The following is a 5,543-nucleotide window of genomic DNA, read 5'->3' as shown; positions in this document are numbered from 1 at the left end:
GATAATGAGAACGAACAAGATAGGGAATAATAGATACTCTTACTGTTTTTATCAGCATTTTATTGCATGTTATTCAAATCAAAACCTTCCCGAGTTTGACAGAACAAAATAAAAGCATGTCATGATGAATGTGTAAATGACTCAATAACCTTTAGCTATCAGTCACTTGGTATGTTTTTTTTTGTTGTTTTTGTTGTTGCTGTTGTTTAGGTAAGTTGCAAAGTAAGTAATAAAAACACATCACAAAGGAGAAGTAGTTTCTATAAAGACAGTATCAATTGGAGTGTATCCTGCTGACAGCTCCTTTCTATTCTGACAGGATGGTGACCAACTAATTATGTACAAATGATCAAATTAAAATCCCATTTTACCGCATTCATTTTTCAGAGTGAATTTGGTGCCTTCTTCCCCATCATGTGTTTCTTTGTATTCTTCTCTGGTTTCGTTAGGATTATATAACATTTGGGTATGAAGATGCAAATTAGCAGTCCAAAACTGGAAGCAAGTATAGCAAATATTTCTACAGCAACACTGAACTTCCCAGGAGAGCTGACATATGCTGGGACAAATGTAATCCATACTGCACAGAATATCAACATGCTGAAAGTGATAAACTTGGCCTCATTGAAATTATCGGGCAGTTTTCGAGCTAAAAATGCAAAAATAAAACATAAAATAGCCAAAACTCCTATATAACCAAGCACAGCCCAAAAGCCTATAGCTGAGCCTAGAGCACACTCCAATGTGATCTTGTCTTTAATTTCTTTAAAATTCTTAAATGGAAAAGGAGGAGAAGTTGTTAGCCAGATGATACATATGTTAATTTGAATAAGAGTGAATGCTGTAACACAGAGTCTCTGCTGTGTCTGCCCAAACCATTTTTTAACATTACTACCTGGACGTGTAGCTCTGAAGGCCATTAAAACAACCATAGTTTTTCCCAGAAGACAAGAGATACAGAGGACAAAGGTGATGCCAAATGCTACATGTCGGAGCATACAGGACCAATCAGAGGGCTGACCAATGAAGGTCAGAGAACACAGAAAACACAGAATTAAGGAGAAGAGCAGCAGGAAGCTCAGTTCAGAGTTGTTTGCCCTGACAATAGGAGTTTTCCTGTACTTGAAGAAAATACGTATCACACCAATCGTCATGCATGCTCCGAATAAAGATGCTGCAGTAAGCAGAGCTCCCATAATGTCTTCATATGATAGAAACACTGCTTCCTTCTTTATACAGGCATCTCTTCTTTCATTTGACCAAAACTCATGTAGACATCTCACACAGGTGACTGAATCTGGAAATGAATATTGAAGTAAATGTTACTCTTACTGAGAATAATAGTTTATGCCTGCATTTGCATCTACAACAACATCCATGTAATATTCTACTGGTACTGTACAGTCAGAAGATGATAACCAACAAATATACTCAGTGACTGCTACACTGTTTTGTGGTTAGGTGAGGATGGATAAATGAGACATTTAAAGTGTTCAATAGCTCTTGTGATTATGGCATATTTTTTGTTTACATTTTAAAGCAAAGTGCATAATGTTATAATTTCTTTCCAAGGAGCACAGAAGTAGAAATGTTCATATACAAATTCATAAAGCTCTGCATACACCTCTGTTTTTTGGATATAAAAATTGGCAATGAAAACAACCTCAAATACTATTTTGGGACCTCATTTCTGTTATTGAGAGGAGAAAAAAATGAACTCAATGAACTCAATTATTTTTCATCAACAACAAACACCAGCTACTATTGAGAGGCCTAAACAAGAATTATCATGTCACAGTAAGAAAGTGGACTACTGTATGTATAAATATGATTTTGTAAGCCGCCAAAATAAATACAGAAAATAAAGTGAACTTATGCAATTTAGCACAGACTACTTTTTGATTTCTTCACGTAGTTCATCTTTCTGAACTACTCCACTTATACAATCCCAACAGAGCACTTGGATCGTCCAATCACATGCTCAACCTAGGTCTCAACTTAAGTCAAGAAGTGATCAGGCCTTTGCAACCGTGGCACCTAGACTCTGGAATAACCTCCCTGTTCATATTCATACCGCCGAGTCTATCCAGTCTTTTAAATCTCATCTTAAAACCCATCTTTTGATTCTAACTAGTTGGCTGTTCTAACTTGTTGTGTTGTTACCTATTGTTTGTTGTCCTGTTTTATTGTTTTGTCTTAATTTTCTCATGCTTTTACTGACTGTGAAGCACTATGGTCAACATTGTTGTTTTTAATATGTGCTATACAAATAAATTTTGATTGATTTGATTTGATGTGAGAAATTTTTATCTGATTTTATTTTTCAATTCTAATTCATGACTGAGACCTGGATGAGCACCAGAAAATGGATGGATGATTTCCACTTCACCATATACCATATTCATATTGATAGCTAAAGAGGTTTTTACTGTATAACCATATCCACACTGTACACTGAACTCAAGATTACTCTAAACAGAAGACTGTGTTTTTATTATGAATGTCGATTATGTGTAATATTTATAATTTTCAATTTGTTGTTGTTACTCCTTTATATGTTTTTTTATTATTTTGGTTGTATTGGATTATTATAAGGCATCAGTCCTTATTTTGACAGTGCAGCATCATTTATAAAATGACAAGTATCTCTTGTTATTTTATATTGGTTACTGGTATGAAGTGTGTTAAAATACCAGAAATGGTCTGAAAACCACGCAAACATTTCTTATTGTGTTCATAGAGCTACAAACTGGAGCAATGTTCTTGATCATGTCTTTATCTTTCTACAAATGAAAATAAACATAATAAAAATTCAACATGAAATATATGGTAAAGATGGGATTTAATTTACATTTCTATATGTGGCTTTACTGTTCATAGTTTAAGAAGGCGATCTGGATGCTGATGTTATCTGCAGTAAATATAAACCAATTATTTAATTTTAAAAACATAGTTTAAAATGATTCAGAAATTCTCCAATGAGCTTCTAACATGTGTTGGAAGTATTTATAACTGACAATAACTTGCCAATGAAATGCAAAAAGCCTTAAAAAAAATATCACCACACCTGTAACGTTGCTGATTTCTCCCTCTGCACATCTTATGCAGTCATAGCAGCAAACAGGCCTTCCTTTCTGGAGAACCTTGCGTGTTCCTGGGGGACATTTCTCACTGCAAACTGACAAAGGCACCTGGATGAATTTTAAGTAATTTATTAAAATTTAAGCATTAAAATAATGACAATAATAATGCAAAATAATTTAAATACAAACTGATATCTTAAAAGTAAAATAGAAGGGAAAATGTATCGCAGCATACCTGCTTTGAGTTTTTTGCCCAAATTAAAGCCTTGCTTTGCAGATGTAGCTGTTTTTCTACAGCTAATGATGTATCATACAGACCAACTGTTACAAACTCCACAATTCCGTTTTCTCTTGGCTGCCAGTTTATAATGTCATACTTTGCTGCTGGATCTCCATTCTCATTAAAGTAAACCTCATCTCCTTCCTTTGTTGTGAAGTGACTCTTTCGTATGTGTTGTAGAATCTAAGACATATGACATAGCTAAATTAGTTTTGACAGATATGCTGAAAATGGACTGGCTGAAGAATATGAAAGAAACCATTTCTTTAAATTAAAACTATTTTCTTGCCAATGTGACTTAATATGAAAAATATAATTTAAGCTAGTAAAAAGCTCACCATGAATGGATCTAGCTGCACATTTTTGTTACGTGTTTTGTTACAACTCAGGATATTGTGAAGTGCATGGGCCACTGCATACACTCCTTTGTAGACATTGTTAAAGATAGGCATGAGAGACATGTCAATGAAGCTGTTTTGAACTCCAGTCATGTCTTCATGTCCAGTACACTCTCTCTGAATGTCTGATGATGACTTCAAGTCCTTGAATTTACAACTAAATAGTGTCTCCCAGAACTCGGTAAACAGTTGGGTATTAGACGAATTCAGTGGCTTCTCAGTCAGTATGAAATTTCTCAGGCCAGTGACATGTGCTATGGGAATGGAAAGACCTATGGCACCATCCAGTATGTGATGTATGTCCATTTCTGCAGTTTGTGAATCAAATATCCAAGACTCAGTGCCTACCCACTGATACCCAGACAAGTTATGGTACAAGAACTCATGTAGAAGCACATTCAAATCTGGACGGGAAAGGAAAGTAACAATCACCTTGGAGGTTGAAGCCTTTATAATTTCAATTATCCTTTGTATTTTGGCAGATGGATCTGTTCTAAAGAAAGATACTGAATACTCCAAACAGATGCCCAGCTGCTGTGCAGTTTCTGTGAATGTGGCCATGCCATTATTTCCATAATCACTGTTGGTTCTGATAGCTCCAACCCAAATCCATCCAAAATGCTTGACCAAATGGGCCAGGGCTCTGCTCTGGTAGTAGTCACTGGGTATTGTTCTGAGGAAGGATGGGTACTTGGTTTTGTCACTGAGACAAGCACATGTGGCCAAATGGCTGATCTAAGAGAGTACAAAATTTATATATATATAGAAATGACAAAAAAATCTATCTATCTGTCTTTAGATATAAAGAAAGAAGTCTACACACCACTGGTAGAAAAAAAGGTCCGGTGACAGTAGCTAACGCTATTGTTGTAGAAGAAGAGGTTGCTCCTATTATGGCCTGTACATGTGCAGATGTGGTACATGGTGTCTTTGACGGTACAGACACATTACCATTAGCCAAAGCTAGTGTAACTCCTACACTTCTTGCAACATTGTCACAAGTATCATAGATTTTATAACCCAGAGAGATTCCTGGCAGTAGGTCTGTACTTTTATTAATCTCCTCAATGGCAAAAAGCATAGCCTGGGCAAACTGCAAATCTCTGAAATTTAAACTTAATTGAGACGATAATAGACACTTATGAATAATTTGCTTTGCATCATGTTCTTTAAAACAGAGACTAATAATTATGTATAAATCATTAAACAGCAACATAAGCATTTCAAACAACAATATTTGATGCAAACAATTTATAAAACTGAGAACATTAAAATATTTATCAAGTCTTATTAGCATCTACATATTTCAAGCAGATTCTTTTAAACTAAATTAATTTCTGCGGTGTCATTTACCTGGCGCATTGTAGTGGCAGAGGTTTATTCATGTAGGAATCCTTTCTCTCTTTCCAGCTTGTGTGAAAAGAGAACATACCCCCCAGTATAATATCCCCATTCTTAGATAGTACTGGGTTCTCAGGATCTCCTCTCTGTCTGCACACTGGCTCCTCAGCATGAGAGACAGATGCCACCAACAACAGTTGTAGAAATGCCCATCCCTGCTCTGGCCATTTCTGTGTTGATGTCATTTCTTGAGCTAAGCCACTTAGTGGCATTAAAAGTATCTTGATGAAAATGAAAGTGTACTGGTATTTATACCTTTCAGTGCAACATTAGAAATAATATAATAGTAACAGTGTATTCTCTATAGACCTACAGGGTTGGGCACAAGGAGGGACCTGCCCTAATTTGTATTTTAATGTAGTTTAATATATGTAAAATAAT

The 5,543-nt window shown here is 35.5% G+C and overlaps 1 pseudogene; it reads right to left on the bottom strand.

Moving 5' to 3' along the window:
• Positions 1-376: 376 nt before the first annotated feature.
• Positions 377-5,293, bottom strand: LOC146654214 (extracellular calcium-sensing receptor-like; annotated as a pseudogene).
• Positions 5,294-5,543: the final 250 nt, after the last annotated feature.

The sequence above is a fragment of the Rhamphochromis longiceps genome, linkage group LG14 (assembly GCF_057381845.1).
Source record: "Rhamphochromis longiceps isolate RC_006_pf linkage group LG14, R_longiceps_female_GT1.1, whole genome shotgun sequence".
Taxonomy (NCBI): domain Eukaryota; kingdom Metazoa; phylum Chordata; class Actinopteri; order Cichliformes; family Cichlidae; genus Rhamphochromis; species Rhamphochromis longiceps.
Note: the sequence above shows the minus strand (reverse complement) of the source record. Positions and strands in the feature narration are given on the sequence as shown.